Raw genomic sequence first — 17,343 nt, 5'->3', positions numbered from 1 at the left:
CAAGGCAGTTTTTAAAATGTCAAGAACAAATGGCTAAAAAACACAGCAGAGGCAGGATTTGAAATCAAATTGCTGTACTAGAAAGATCACTTCTCAGTCACTGCTACAGGACACTTACACCAGAACTCTCTTCTTACATAGGCCTCATCTATTTAGAAACTCTGTGGAGGTGATCTGACTCATACTATTCAACTTTTCATTCTGCGAAAATGACAATTCAATGTCCATTCACATATGATTTCTATTTGGATGACCAAACGGGGGTCTTATTAAGCACTACGAAACATGCCTTTATATTATAAAGTATTACTGTGGGGAAAAGGGGGATACTGAGAACATCTGTAAATTAAGAAATGTAATTTACCCACCACTAGAGGCATTGCAAGTGTGACTGCTGTGTCACATGTCTTTCAGTATGTGACACAAAAGAAAGACTATGTCTGTACTAAGTGTTCTGACCTATGAACATCTGAGTGATTTGTAGCCTAACACTCACTGGAAAAAAGTGAGACTCAGATGACCACCATTCCAGTGCCACACAGGCCCAGCGCCATAATGCATGAGCACAGTAGAGCACTCCAGTGGTTGCTCCTGAGGTAACTTCAGATACTTAGATACCCTTAGTGCCACTAAAAGGAGCAAGTACGTGGTGCAGAAAGTGGAAAAGAAAGACAAACAGAAGGGTACAATGAAGAGAGACAAAACTAGAGACTGAAGGGTAGTCAGGAACAGCCTGATGATGGCACCTGGGACCATATTGGGGTCCTAGACAGTGCTTTTACCTGGGACCCACATCTGGGTTCATGACCATGCAGCAATAGAGATCTGTTACCATTGGTGAATGGGCAGGCTGACCTCCCTGGTCTAGGCTGTCACCACAAACATGGTGATGTCTGAGAGCTATGTAAAACTGACCCCACCCCTGAGCATTAATGGAGAGCTGGCCTTCAGGCATGAGAGAAGAGCTGACCTCACCCCTACTCAGCTGCAGTACTCTAGAGAGCACATATTGGAAGCTGCAGGTAAACCAGCGGTGCTGAGGATACCAAGCAGGAATGAGTGAGCAGACCCTACCAATCATCTACTGTGCAGTGGCATGAACAAGGGAGACATACCCTCTTCCCCTTCACCCATCACATACTGTACCAGGTCATGAGATCAGGTGAGCTGGCTCTGACTCTTGCAAGCTGCAGCATTCAAAAGAGTAGGTCCTTCACCTCTTCTGGACAGAATAGACCCTAGTAGTAAGCTGGCACCAAGGATGTGAATATGGGAGAGCTGGCTCCACCATTTGTCTGCTGCTCAGTGACATGGGCAAAGGAAAGATGTCTCCATGCCCCTCACTTCTTGTTACCTGTGGCAGTCAGGAAAGTTGGCCAGGAGGTTATCAGAGGAGGAGAGGAAGAGCCCCTCAACTGCTACAGTACTTGGGAGAGCAGGCCCTGCACTTAGCCTGGACAGTAGGATAGAGCTGGCCCTGAATGTGGGTTACAGGTGAACTGTTCTGCAAAGCAAGAGAGTGGGAGAGCCATCAGATTAACCAGCTCAGATCTCCCTCAGGGCCAGATCAAGGACTTTGAATTGGACAACCCTAACATCTAGTCTATCAATGAACTATTTTTAATAAGTGCATGAAGGGGCCAGTTCTACAGATCAAAAACTACAGCATCTCCATGGCACAGGCCAAAAATGGACTGTCTAAGAAGAGTCCCAGTGAGGTCCCAATGTTGCTAGAGTAGCAGAAGCCAGAGGCCTCCTACCAGAAGAACCAGTCATTTCAAGACACTTGCAGGCAAAGAAGTGTGGACATAGGGGCATAATGTGAGATACACTATGCCACACTACAGCTTCCTCAAGCTTTTTTTCTTTTATAGGGAAAGTTTAGGTATGAGGGTAGGGGAAGATGTGTGGTATTGAGGTGCGTAGTGAGAAAAATCACACAGAATCAATAAAACGTTAAAAAAATAAATGTAATTTTCAGGGACTTCATGATGCAATTCCTGCAGTGTTGTCACCCCTGGTAGATGGGGCTTTTGTGTGAAGCAACTTGTTTTAATTCACCCATGCTCCTGAGAACAAAAGCATTTTCTCAACTTGAAATAAACAATTTAAAGCTCCAGGTTCCCGTGTGAGTCGTAGCTTGTCAAATCAGAGCTGGAGAATGAATGGACACATTTTTCTACAGCTACCTGGTAGAAAACTGCCATAAAGGTCTGGAATTTTCAACTTTAAGATCATTTGGAGAACGAACAGGAAAACATACCTGCTGCCTAGTCTAAATTACATATGCAGTCATTGTACAGTGTCTTAGGCAGAGGCATCACCAGTAATACCTGAAACAAACTGCTGCCAAAAACCTCATTTCTGCTGGTGCAAAGCCTAAGACATTTTACTCTGAAGAAGATAAAGTAGCTTGAAAATTCCTAAGCCAAACTAGTGAAATGAAAAAAATATGCAATTGAGAAAATTAAAGATAAAAATATCTAACCACATTTAATAAAATTGAAGATAAAAATAATCTATGTTTATAATCATATACCATGGTATTCTTAGCCTACATGAGAAAACCTCTCCTTGTAGCAAAGGGTGGTATACACAGAGACACATGGCTACTGAAGACATTGAGAATAAGTGAGAGTTAAGGACGCATTCCTAAACAAGATATTACCCAAGCTCAGGCTAAGGGAATGTTTCAGAGAAGTGGACCGAAAGAATGTAAGAGCCAGAAAAGAGGAAGACAGGCTGTGCAAGGCCATCTTCCAGTCAGAACATGGCTGTTGTAATTACAAATTCATAGCAGCTGTGGTTACCTGCTTTGGGACTGGGCACAACTGGCTCTTATCAGTGACTAATCATGGATAGGGTAAGAAGAACATGAGACTATACCCATCCCTGCTCAATTCAAGGGAAGCGGTGTCACTGTCTTCATTTGTGTAGCCACTAGTGACACTACCAGGGTCCAATGGATACTTTCAAACCTGTGAACATAGAGATAGCCCAGGTTATACTTGGAGGTTCAGAAAATTGACCCAAAAGCTATGATATGAGAAAGAGATTTCTAGAAAAGAGGGAACAGGAGATGTGTAAAGAAATTAAAAGGGTAGAATGAGAGCAATCATGATGCCCTACATACGTATTCGACATCCTTACAGAATAAAGTTATTTTTCTAAATCTCATTTCCAATAGCATCAAGAGCAAAATACATAGGGAAAAAACTTGAAAAGATGTAAAATATCCCTTTGAAAAATTTAAGATACTGAAGAATAAATTAAAGAGAGAACTAGAAGAAGGAAAGATTTCCCTCCTATGAATGGCAGAATACTGTAAAAGAGTGACATTACCACAAACGTATGTATCACAAACCAAACGAAATTCTAATGCGGTTTCCCACAAAAGTAGAAAAGGTGAGCTGGTCTTTCCTAGAGATAGGCACAGGGACATTCAGACCTGAAAAGATACATAATAGGTGACATTATATGAACCAAACAGGTTATATTTATAAATATATATATGGATATATGCATGTAAGAATAACTAGGGTAAAGGAGGACGACAAATTTAAAGAAGAATGAGGAAGGGTATATGGGAGAGTTTGGAGAGGGAAAAGGAAAGGGAAATGTGCTGCAATTATATTATATTGTCAAAAAATAAAAACTTTAAACTAAGTAATTCAAAATTGTGTATAGAAGCAAATGTATCTCAAAAGAATCAAAATAGAAAAGAATGTAAATAGAAAGAAAAATCCTAGAGTTATCATTCCATCTGGTCTCAAATTACAGAAATCACGGAATAGCAAAAACTGTAAGGTAATGGCAGAAAAGCAAGACATCCAGACCTATGGATAGCATGGAGGACTCAGAATAAATCCAACACAGTTATAGGTTCACTTTTTGACTAAGTTATCAAAACACACATTAGGGGAAAAACCAGCCTCTTCTATAAATAATAGTACTGGGAAATGTGAATCTGTCAACCGAGGAGTAAAAGTCTATCTATATCTCTCATGCTGCACAAATATCAATTTGAAATGAATCAAAGTTCTTAATTTAAAATCTGAATATTGAAACTATTAGATGGAAACATAAAGAAAACACTTCAAGAGGGAAGCATAGTAAGGAATTTCTGAAAGGAGCTCTAGTAACGCCGGAAATAGTCCCATGGAATTACAGATGGGACTACGTAAAATTAAAACGCTACTGCACAGCAAAGGAAACATTCATCAGACTGAAGAGACAACTTAAAGAATGGGAAACAATCTTTATCAACCATACCTTAGACATGAGATTTTTTTAGGATACATATTATATAAAATTTCTACTAATCTATGTGCATATGTACACATATCATGACAAAATTTAAACAGAAAAAAAATCCAAATTATCAAACTCACCCTAGTCAGAAGACTACCATCAAGAAAATGAGGGATGATAAATGTTGGTGAGGATTCAGAGGAAGAGGAAATTTAATTGTTAATGATGGAGATGTAAATTCATGTAGCCATCATGAAAATTGATAGAAGTTTTTCAAGAAACTAAAAACATAACATGTGTATATCATTCTTGAGTATGTATCAAAAGTAAATCTAAATTATTATTCCAAAAAGATATTTGACATCCACATTTATTGCTTCATTATTCAAAATAGCTAGAAAGTGGAGCAAACCTCCAGATCCATTAACAGATGAATATACAGAAAGAGAAAAAAAAAGAACCCAATGTATAGATATAAAATTTAACTTTAACTAGAAAACATAAGATTATTAAATTGATAGAAAAATGTATGCAGCTAGACAGCATTGTGTTAAACAGTGCTATGGTTTGCTCTCTAGAGCTGTAATCACAACCAAAAGCAACTTGGGGATGAAGAGGCTTATTATATTCCATCAAGATGAGAACTCAGGGTAGGAACACAAGATTGGAACATGGAAGCCAAGTCTGAAGGAATTCTCCCTATTCACTTGCTCTTCATATCTTTCTCAGTTTGCTTTCAGATATAACTCAGGACCACCTGCCCAGTAGTGGCACCGCCGCCAGCTGTCTGGGCCCTCATTAACTAAGAAAATTTCCTGCATACTTTGCTACAGACCAATCTGATGGGCACACCTTCTCAATTGAGTCTGCATCTTTACAAATGACTCTAGCCCATGTTGAGTTGACAAAATACCACAAGCACACTTGACCTTTTGTCAACATGATACACCAACATATATGAAAATAACCATGACCTTCCCTTTCTTAATTTTCTACACGGTCTCATGAATATCACATAAAGCATAACTCTAAAAGCTCCAAAGTCTTAACAATTTTAGAGACTTCAAAAGTTAAGTTCTCAGAGACACCACCAGAACCTGAAGGGATCTACCGGATAAACAGTTCACTGCACCCAAATCCCGTGGGAGGGACAGCTAAACCTTCAGAGAGGCAGACACGCCTGGGAAACCAGAAGAGACTGCACTCTGCACACATCTCGGACGCCAGAGGAAAAACACCAAACGCCATCTGGAACCCTGGTGCACAGAAGCTCCCGGAAACAGCAGCACAGATCTTCCTGGTTGCTGCCGCCACAGAGAGCCCGAGGGCAGCACCCCACGAGCGAACTTGAGCCTCAGGACCACAGGTAAGACCAATTTTTCTGCTGCAAGTGACCTGCCTGATGAACTCAAGACACAGGCCCACAGGAACAGCTGAAGACCTGTAGAGAGAAAAAACTACACGCCCGAAAGCAGAACACTCTGTCCCCATAACTGACTGAAAGAGAGGAAAACAGGTCTACAGCACTCCTGACACACAGGCTTATAGGGCAGTTTAGCCACTGTCAGGAATAGCAGAAAAAAGAAACACTAGAGATAATCTGATGGCGAGAGGCAAGCGCAGGAACCCAAGCAACAGAAACCAAGAGTACATGGCATTATCGGAGCCCAATTCTCCCATCAAAACAAACATGGAATATCCAAACACACCAGAAAAGCAAGATCTAGTTTCAAAATCATATTTGATCATGATGCTGGAGGACTTCAAGAAAGACGTGAGGAACTCCCTTAGAGAAACACAGGAAAACATTAATAAACAAGTAGAAGCCTACAGAGAGGAATCTCAAAAATCCCTGAAAGAATTCCAGGAAAATAAATAAATAAACAAGTAGAAGCCCATAGAGAGGAGTCACAAAAATCCCTGAAAGAATTCCAGGAAAACACAATCAAACAGTTGAAGGAATTAAAAATGGAAATAGAAGCAATCAAGAAAGAACACATGGAAAGAAACCTGGATATAGAAAACCAAAAGAAGAGACAAGGAGCTGTAGATACAAGCTTCACCAACAGAATACAAGAGATGGAAGAGAGAATCTCAGGAGCAGAAGATTCCATAGAAATCATTGATTCAACTGTCAAAGATAATGTAAAGCAGAAAAAGCTACTGGTCCAAAAGATACAGGAAATCCAGGATTCAATGAGAAGATCAAACCTAAGGATAATAGGTATAGAAGAGAGTGAAGATTCCCTGCTCAAAGGAACAGTAAATATCTTCAACAAAATCATAGAAGAAAACTTCCGTAACCTAAAGAAAGAGATACCCATAAACATACAAGAAGCCTACAGAACTCCAAATAGATTGGACCAGAAAAGAAACTCCCGTCACATAATAGTCAAAACACCAAATGCACAAAATAAAGAAAGAATATTAAAAGCAGTAAGGAAAAAAGGTCAAGTAACATATAAAGGCAGACCTATCAGAATCAGACCAGAATTTTCGCCAGAAACTATGAAGGCCAGAAGACCCTGGACTGATGTCATACCGACCCTAAGAGAACACAAATGCCAGCCGAGATTACTGTATCCTGCAAAACTCTCAATTAACATAGATGGAGAAACCAAGATATTCCATGACAAAAACAAATTTACACAATATCTTTCTACAAATCCAGCACTACAAAGGATAATAAATGGTAAAGCCCAACATAAGGAGGCAAGCTACACCCTACAAGAAGCAAGAAACTAATCGTCTTGGCAACAAAACAAAGAGAAGAAAAGCACACAAACATAACCTCACATCCTAATATGAATATAACAGGAAGCAATAATCACTATTCCTTAATATCTCTCAACATCAATGGCCTCAACTCCCCAATAAAAAGACATAGTATAACAAACTGGATACGCAACGAGGACCCTGCATTCTGCTGCCTACAGGAAACACACCTCAGAGATAAAGACAGACACTACCTCAGAGTGAAAGGCTGGAAAACAACTTTCCAAGCAAATGGTCAGAAGAAGCAAGCTGGAGTAGCCATTCTAATATCAAATAAAATCAATTTTCACATAAAAGTCATCAAAAAAGATAAGGAAGGACACTTCATATTCATTAAACGAAAAATCCACCAAGATGAACTCTCAATCCTAAATATGTATGCCCCAAATACAAGGGCACCTACATACGTAAAAGAAACCTTACTAAAGCTCAAAACACACATTGCACCTCATACAATAATAGTAGGAGATTTCAACACCCCACTCTCATCAATGGACAGATCATGGAAACAGAAATTAAACAGAGACGTAGACAGACTAAGAGAAGTCATGAGCCAAATGGACTTAACAGATATTTATAGAACATTCTATCCTAAAGCAAAAGGATATACCTTCTTCTCAGCTCCTCATGGTACTTTCTCCAAAATTGAACATATAATTGGTCAAAAAAACGGGCCTCAACAGGTACAGAAAGATAGAAATAATCCCATGCGTGCTATCAGACCACCACGGCCTAAAACTGGTCTTCAATAACAATAAGGGAAGAATGCCCACATATACGTCGAAATTGAACAATGCTCTACTCAATGATAACCTGGTCAAGGAAGAAATAAAGAAAGAAATTAAAGACTTTTTAGAATTTAATGAAAATGAAGGTACAACATACCCAAACTTATGGGACACAATGAAAGCTGTGCTAAGAGGAAAACTCATAGCGCTGAGTGCCTGCAGAAAGAAACAGGAAAGAGCATATGTCAGCAGCTTGACAGCACACCTAAAAGCTCTAGAAGATAAGGAAGCAAATACACCCAGGAGGAGTAGAAGGCAGGAAATAATCAAACTCAGAGCTGAAATCAACGAAGTAGAAACAAAAAGGACCATAGAAAGAATCAACAGAACCAAAGGTTGGTTCTTTGAGAAAATCAACAAGATAGATAAACCCTTAGCCAGACTAACAAGAGGACACAGAGAGTGTATCCAAATTAACAAAATCAGAAATGAAAAGGGAGACATAACTACAGATTCAGAGGAAATTCAAAAAATCATCAGACCTTACTATAAAAGCCTATATTCAACAAAACTTGAAAATGTGCAGGAAGTGGACAATTTCCTAGACAGATACCAGGTATCGAAGTTAAATCAGGAACAGATAAACCAGTTAAACAACCCCATAACTCCTAAGGAAATAGAAGCAGTCATTAAAGGTCTCCCAACCAAAAAGAGCCCAGGTCCAGACGGATTTAGTGCAGAATTCTATCAGACCTTCATAGAAGACTTCGTACCAATATTATCCAAACTATTCCACAAAATTGAAACAGATGGAGCACTACCGAATTCCTTCTATGAAGCCACAATTACTCTTATACCTAAACCACACAAAGACCCAACAAAGAAAGAGAACTTCAGACCAATTTCCCTTATGAATATCGGCGCAAAAATACTCAATAAAATTCTGGCAAACCAGACTGGTACAACCATTCTGGAAATCAGTCTGGAGGTTCCTCAGAAAATTGGACATTGAACTGCTTGAGGATCCAGATATACCTCTCTTGGGCATATACCCAAAAGATGCCCCAACATATAAAAAAGACACGTGCTCCACTATGTTCATAGCAGCCTTATTTATAATAGCCAGAAGCTGTAAAGAACCCAGATGGCCTTCAACATAGGAATGGATACAGAAAATGTGGTAAATCTACACAATGGAATATTACTCAGCTATCAAAAACAATGACTTCATGAAATTCGTAGGCAAATGGTTGGAACTGGAAAATATCCTGAGTGAGCTAACCCAATCACAGAAAGACACACATGGTATGCACTCATTGATAAGTGGTTATTAGCCCAAATGCTTGAATTACCCTAGATGCCTAGAACAGATGAAACTCAAGACAGATGATCAAAATGTGAATGCTTCACTCCTTCTTTAAAAGGGGAACAAGAATACCCTTGGCAGGGAATAGAGAGGCAAAGATTAAAACAGAGACTGAAGGAACACCTTCAGAGACTGCCCCACATGTGGCCCATACATATACAGCCACCCAATTAGACAAGATGGATGAAGCAAAGAAGTGCAGGCCGACAGGAGCGGGATGTAGATCGCTCGTGAGAGACATAGCCAGAATACAGCAAATACAGAGGTAAATGCCAGCAGCCAATCACTGAACTGAGAATAGGACCCCCGTTGAAGGAATCAGAGAAAGAACTGGAAGAGCTTGAAGGGGCTCGAGACCCCATATGTACAACAATGCCAAGCAACCAGAGCTTCCAGGGACTAAGCCACTACCTAAAGACTATACATGGACTGACCTTGGACTCTGACCTCATAGGTAGCAATGAATATCCTAGTAAGAGCACCAGTGGAAGGGGAAGCCATGGGTCCTGCTAAGACTGAACCACCAGTGAACTAGACTGTTGGGGGTAGGGCGGCAATGGGCGGAGGGTTCGGAGGGGAACATCCATAAGGAAGGGGAGGGGGGAGGGGGATGTTTGCCCGGTAACCGGGAAAGGGAATAACACTCGAAATGTACATTAGAAATACTCAAGTTAACAAAAAAAAGTAAAAAAATAAATAAATAAAAAAGTTAAGTTCTCTTTAAAGATTCATTCGTCTTATTTTTTTATTGTTGGAAATGTTTTATTTACATTTCAAATGTTATTCCCTTTCCCAACTTCCCATCCATAAGCCCCCTATCCCATCCCCTTCCCCTTCTTCTATAAGGTTATTCCTCTCCCCAACAGTCCCCCTTCCTGCCTTCCCTCCCTGACATTCCCCTTCACTGAGGGGTTCCAGCCGTGGCAGAACCAAGTGCTTCTTCTTCGATTGGTGCCCAAAGAGGCCATCCTCTGCTACATATGCAGCTGGATCCATGGGTCTGGCCATGTACAGTCTTTGGGTAGTGGTTTAGCCCTTGGTATCTCTGGTTGGTTGGCACTGTTGTTCTTATGGGGTTGCAAGACCCTTCAGCTACTTCAATCCTTTCTCTAATTCCTCCAATGGGGACACTGTTCTGAGTTCAATAGTTTGCTGCTACCATTCTCCTCTGTATTTGTCATGCTCTGGCTGAGGCTTTCAGTAGACAGCTATATCAGGCTCTTGTCAGCATGCAATTCTTGGCTTTATCAATATTGTCTAGCTTTGGTATATATATACTGAATGGCCACTCCTTCAGTCTCTGCTCAAAACTTTGTCCTCATATCTATTCATATGAATATTTTTGTTCCCCCTTTTAAAAAGGAGTGAGTATCTGCACTTTGGTCGTCCCTCTTCTTGAGGTTCATGTTGCCTATAGATTGTATCTTGGGTAATTTGAGCTTTTGCACTAATATCCATTTATCAGTGAGTGCATACCATGTGTGGGTCTTTTTTTGTTTTGTTGTTGTTGTTGTTGTTGTTTTCTGTTTGTTTGTTTTTTGTGTTTTTTTTTTCTGTGATTGGGTTACTTCACTCAGGATGATATTTTCCAGTTCCCTGCATTTGCCTATGAATTTCGTGAAGTCATTGTTTTTGATAGGTGAGTAGTACTATTGTGTAAATGTACCACCTTTTATGTATCCATTCTGTATCATTCTGTTGAAGGGCATCTGGGTTCTTTCCAGCTTCTGGCTATTATAAATAAGGCTGCTATGAACATAGTGGAGCACGTGTCTCTTTTATATGTTGAGGCATCTTTTGGGTATATGCCCAAGAGAGGTATAGCTGGATCCTCAGGCAGTTCAATGTCCAATTTTCTGAGGAACCTCCAGACTGATTTCCAGAATGGTTTTACCAGTCTTCAATCCCACCAACAATGGAGGAGTGTTCCTCTTTCTCCGCATCCTTGCCAGCATCTGCTGTCACCTGAGTTTTTGATCTTAGCCATTCTGACTGGTGTGAGGTCTAATCTTAGGGTTGTTTTGATTTGCATTTCCCTGATGACTAAGGATGTTGAACATTTCTTTAGGTGCTTCTCAGTCATTCCGTATTCCTCAGCTGAGAATTCTTTGTTTAGCTCTGTACCCCATTTTTAATAGGGTTCATTCTCCTTAAAAGTTTAAACAACTAACTGTGGGCTCTAATAGACTGAACATTAAGCTCTGGACTTACCATCAAGGAGAGAACCATTGCACAGTTTGGAAACATATTATAGCAAAAACACATTCCAATGGCGTAAGATTTGAAGTTCTTTCAAAATATTCTGAGCTTCCTAGGACTGGGGCAGTTCCATTTCTCTAGCCTTTCCCTCCTTAGCACACAGAGGTTGACTGATAGGCTCAACTCATCTCCCCTTCATCTCTGTCATTGTCTTTAGTGGGCATTCTCTGACCCTGACATCTACAATAAGCAGGAGTTTCTACTGCTACTGTTGTTGTGCCTTGACTAATGGCCTCTCCTGGCTCTCACAATTCTAAACCTAAACTTCTCTACAACTCCTTCAATCCAGCAAGTCTCATGCCACCAATATAGGAAGTACATTGGAACTCTTACATACTTTCAGATTCAGAATTACATATGCCACATGATTTTTCATATGTATAATATATATTCAAATATATTTTCCTGTGTTTATGTGTATGATGTGTGTGTGTGTGAATAATAATCATGACAGAGGAAGAAAAAAATCTTAAAATAGGAAAATAGGGAAGTAAGGGTCTAATATAATTCATAGGTAATGAAATCAGGAAGGAATACTATCTGGGAGAGGAAAGGGGGCAGGAAAAGTATCCTGTGGGTTTGGGAGAGGGCTCCAGCAGAGAAGAATAAGGAGAAAGAAGTAGGCTATGTGCATAAAACAAAAACATAACAAAGCCTGTAAATTTGTATACTAGCCCCCAAAACAAAGCAAAGATATTATTATGGTCATTTACACCTTTAATTGAACCCAGGAGGCAGAGGCAGGCAGAACTTTTGAGTTTAGCCTGTTTTACAAAGTGAGTTCTAAGAGCAATGCAGTAGGATACAATCTCAAAAAGTCATATAAGGAAACAATTTACAAATAAAAGCTCCTAAAACATCATTACTATGACATCATTTTACACAGCACTGTGTTGATTAACTAAATAAATTATATTGCTAGCTTTTATAACTTATATATACACACATATTAAAAGATTATCATAAAAATAAAATATTTTGTCACAAGTATTATTGTAAAAAGTAGTCAAGTGCTTAAAAATAATGTAATTGCAAAACGAATGACTTCTTATAACAATTACACAGCTAAGGCTTTTCTGGTTTGATAATTTATTTTAGTTGAAATTTAGCAAAATAACATATAGATACATTAACTAATCCATTTTCCCAAAGCAGGCAGTTTAAACAGTAGATGGTAATCCTCTATTTATAGCAACTTCCTTTTATTCTACATGTGCCCTTTAACTCTTTTTAATGGTTTTACTTTTAATTTCATACTTGGATACTTCCTCTACATAATTCTCATTGCTATTCTCATTAACTCCTCCTTTCCCTTTTCCAATTTTATGATCTCTTCTTTTTCTATATATTACTTATATTACATGTATACACAAATGAGTTAGCTATTCTTGGTTGTCAACTGGACTACATATGGAATTAACTAAGACCCAAAAATGGAGGTCATGCCTGTGAGAGATTACAGCTTAATGTGAAGTATGAAGATTAGAGCTAGAAGTAGTTCTAACCCAGATCGTTGAGGTAGGAAGACACGCCTTTAATCCAGATCTAATCTAGGCCAATCCTGCTACTGGAATCCTATGTAAGGACATGGAAGAAGGAAGATTTTGCTATCTGCCTTCTAACTCTTGCCTTGCTGCCTTCTACCAAGTCCATCTCTTCACTGGTATCAGAGACTATTTCTTCAGAATTACAGAGTATACTAAGCACCAGCTGAGACATCTGGCTTTGTGGACTGTGCAACTATTGGATTTCTGGAGTTTCTGTTCATAACCAGCCACTATTTGGTTGACTGGATCACAGTTTGCAAAGCAATTTAACAAAACACAATACATAAACACACACACATACACAAACACACACACACCCACACACACAGAGAGAGAGAGGGAGAGAGAGAGAGACAGAGACAGAGACAGAGACAGAGAGGATATTTATTCTATAAATTCTGTTATTCTACAGAACTCTGATTAATACAACATACATACGTGAGAAACATTTGCACACATTTATATATAACATATATGTAACTGAATCCACATAGCTTTGTTCATATGTATGTCTGTCCAAGGTGACCATTTGGGATTAAAGCACCTGTGTGTACCCAGAAAAGCCCTGGGAACAGGCAGCCTGTATTAGTCATATGCAGGGGCTAAATGGGTTTAGAAGACAATGAGGCTCAGAAGCTATACAAAAACCCAGGTTCCAAGCACCTCAATAGATGCTGGCCTCCAAAACACCTGAATACATGAGCCATGTACTCCAGTAAAAGGGCACACTTGAATGGGCCCTACCTTCAAGTATTGGTGATGTCATATTCAGCTACATTTCTTATTGTTATATATCTTTTCTGTGAGTTGTCCCACATCTGTAATGTTTGCATAATAAACCATGTACTTGAAAAAAAACACCCATGTGGAAGTTCATTCCTGCAGGAAACTCCTCTCTCTCTCTCTCTCTCTCTCTCTCTCTCTCTCTCTCTCTCTCTCTCTCTCTGTGTGTGTGTGTGTGTGTGTGTGTGTGTGTGTCTGTGTGTGCCCGTGCGCACACGTGCACATACACCATACACACACGCGTGCACTAACCACCTGTAGCTCTGTGAATAGAATCGAGATCACATGGGATTTCCCATCTTAATTGTAATGATCGACTGGTATTAATGCAGTTATGCTGGTCTGTTCAGCAACCACATTGTTAAGAGTTCATGGGACTTTAAATGTTCATTTTCCCTTCAAGTCTAGGGGAGAAAATCTGTCATCAGGCATCCTTAGTCTCTGTTTCTTAAAATCTTTGTATCCTATCTTCTGTGATTTTACCTGAACCTTTTTATAGGAGTTGAATTTCACATTTATTAGATGAAGCTGGGCTAATTTCCTATTGCTGACTGGAGCATGGGTTGCTCCTAAGTCTGTTGCCTGCTTGTAGATCCCATTTCCCTAACTGGGCTGCCTTTTCTTGCCTCAGTAGGAGAGAATGTGTCTACAGTGACTTGATATTCCAGGATGGGGTGATACACAGGCGCTCCTCCCCCTTCTCAGAGGAGAAGGGGAGGGGAAATGGGGGAACTGTGTGAGGAGGAACTGGAAGGAGAGAGAGGCTGATATTAGGGTTTAAAGTGAATACATTAATTATTGGACAATATTCTATTGCTGAAGAGATCATACACTTTGAACACAATACTTGGAGGAAACAAGCCAAAACACACCTGAAAGCTTTCTCCCAGAGGACTAGCTCTCATAAAGTGAAAAGAAATATCTAAGATGCCAAGAAAGAAGAGCAATTGACAGCCCTACATAGCTACAAAGACCATAACCATAATGACTGGACTGTTAGGATTCCCACCATGCTGCAATGGTATCAGTTAACGTGTTTGGGATATTCAACAGCTGTTTAATTAGATTAAATCTCACTTAACTGGAGGAATTCATATCTGGTACTGTAAATTTAACCAACTACCCAGGCTCTGGAGGTCATAGACCTGAGAAAGAGCCTACTATTCATACCATATTTCTAAACCATTATAATTTCTGTCATCTAAATACTTTTCCTTAAATCCACAGGAATGTGTACCTCTCACTCCTCAATGAGGAAGATTATTTTTCAGCAAAAAGAGACATTGCACAGATACACAACTGGTCAAAATGCAGAGAATATTTTTAATTTCTTAACTGATAGTAAGTGACTTAAGAAATTAATCCAGTTAATTTTTGCAATAACTGCAATGTCCCTACTTACTGCAGAATGCAACTATAAATTCATGGAAACCCATTTCACCTAGTAAGGATTTAAATTGTTTATCTATTCCTCCCAGTCTGCCCAGTCCCCACCTCCGTGTGTGTGTGTGTGTGTGTGTGTGTGTGTGTGTGTGTGTGTGTGTGTTGTGTTGCTGAGAACTAAAACTAGAGCCCTAACAGATATCATTTCCTTTGGACATAAACCAATAGTACAGTTGGATCATACAGTACTTGTATTTAATAATTTTTGAGGAATCTTTTTACTAATTCCTGTATAGCTGAACAATTTATGTTCTTATGGCTAGAGTGCACGTAGGTACTGGAGGACTGCCTTCTCTGGCCTCAGTGGAAGAGAATGTGCCTGCCTAATCTTGTAGAGACTTGATGCCCAGGGGAGGGGAACACAGGAAGGGCAATGGGATGGGTGTGAGTGGGTGGGTGAGAGAATGGAATGGGACTAGGGAAGCACCCTCTCAGAGGCAAAGGGGAAGGAGAATGGGATAAAGAACTCTAGGAGGACTGGGAAGGGGGCAGCATTTGGAATGCAAATAAAACAATCAAAAAATAAATAAAAATAAGAGCAACAGTCATTATTTATGTAAAATGGAAAAAAACAAAATATTAAAGCTTTGAAATTATTAGTTTATAGAGAAAAATTTAGTGGGGAATAAAAGTCTTCATAAACAAAAATGAATAGTGTAATAAATACTTTTTAAAAAGAAGAAAGTTTTAATGTTGTGGTTCAAGATTAAATTAGCTAGCATGAATTTGTGGCAGATTTTTAAATGTATGGTTAATATTCATCAATACTACAAATCAAATTTTGTCATGAGTTCTGACCTCCATCTTAGTTACATTTCTATCGTTGTGAATAGACGCCGTGACTAAGGCTAATTCTAACACAGAAAGAACATTTAATTGAGAGGTCACTTACTATTTCAGAGGATGATTCTACAACCACCATGTTGGGAAGCACGGCAGAAGGCAGACAGGCATGTTATTGGGGCAGTAGCTTAGAGCTTACATCATGACCCACAGGTTGGTGCCAGAGACACTGGGGATAACATGACTTTTAAAACTTCAAAGCTGACCCTCAATACTATACCTTCTGCAGTAAGGCCACATAGCCTAGTCTTTCCCAAAATAGTCCCACTAACTAGGGACCAAGAATCCAAACATATGGAGTATGGGAACCATTCTTATACAATCCTCTACAACCTATGTGAAATATTCCATCAAAGTCAGTAAATTTTATAGTGATTAGTTTTCATCTATAAAATGGATGACTGATAAAGAACTAAGCAGTGGGAACACGAGGTTTATGATAAAGACACCGAAGTTAAGCCCATAAGTGTGAAAGTAAAGGAGTTGGAAACCAAGTCATAATGTAAACTTGTAAAAATATCTGTCCTTCTAATATACCTCATAGACAGATAGTTTAAAGGCAAGTAAAAATTCAATAGGATTGAATAGAATTTAATCATGTAAAGACACAAAAATTGTAACTTATGATACTGCTGTTGGTAGAACAGTTGTGGAATACTTATTTAGACAATGCATAAAATTAGAAGTGACTCACTCCTTGCCAAGTACAAAGCATCCTCAGAAAAATAGTGACATTTTGCTGGACCATTGAGAGACAGATTATATGGAAGTTTGACTAACAAAAGCCATTCTCTGGGATGAAAAGAAACAGTAGATAAAAATAAGAATATGGTTCAGTTTAAAATTTCCTTCCGAGTCAAAGCTCATTTGAAGGAGTATAAAATTGCCCTTAACAACTTTCTGTACTCACAAATTACCTGTGAATCCCAGCTTAGATCTTGGTATATCAGACCATGGGCTACTAGGAGACAAGGGCAAAAAAACTTTTCTGAAAATAAAAGAGAAAAATCTGCCATGTCATAAGTTTAGAGCAGTAGACTTCTTGTGACTGTATAACATTGTATTACAGGGAAATATTTTCTTTCAGAATGTTTTGATTTCAATTACATGAGAAAACAGTTGGTATGCATTTAGGAAAGTGTGTCAAAGCAACAAAAGCTTCTTAATAATAAGAATGGTCGCTTTGGAAATACTTGACAAAGTGAAACATTTCGATGATGGCAACCTTCCTGAGGCAGAATTCTATTGTTAAAATAGAGACAATTTCTCTTTTAATTCAGCAATAATTCCAGTCCATTTAAGCTGTATTCTCTATGATCTTAACAATAAATGCTAGCATGGTAAATTA

General features: G+C 39.1%; 1 non-coding gene across 1 annotated transcript; it reads left to right on the top strand.

The window, feature by feature from the left end:
- Positions 1 to 365: 365 nt before the first annotated feature.
- LOC120093458 (small nucleolar RNA SNORA17) lies at positions 366 to 493 on the top strand. Its single transcript, XR_015623624.1, has one exon. It is a non-coding gene; the product is annotated as a small nucleolar RNA SNORA17 (small nucleolar RNA).
- The last annotated feature ends 16,850 nt before the right edge of the window (positions 494 to 17,343 follow it).

The sequence above is a fragment of the Rattus norvegicus genome, chromosome 6, assembly GCF_021556685.1.
Source record: "Rattus norvegicus strain SHRSP/BbbUtx chromosome 6, alternate assembly SHRSP_T2T, whole genome shotgun sequence".
Classification (NCBI taxonomy): Eukaryota; Metazoa; Chordata; class Mammalia; order Rodentia; family Muridae; genus Rattus; species Rattus norvegicus.
Note: the sequence above shows the minus strand (reverse complement) of the source record. Positions and strands in the feature narration are given on the sequence as shown.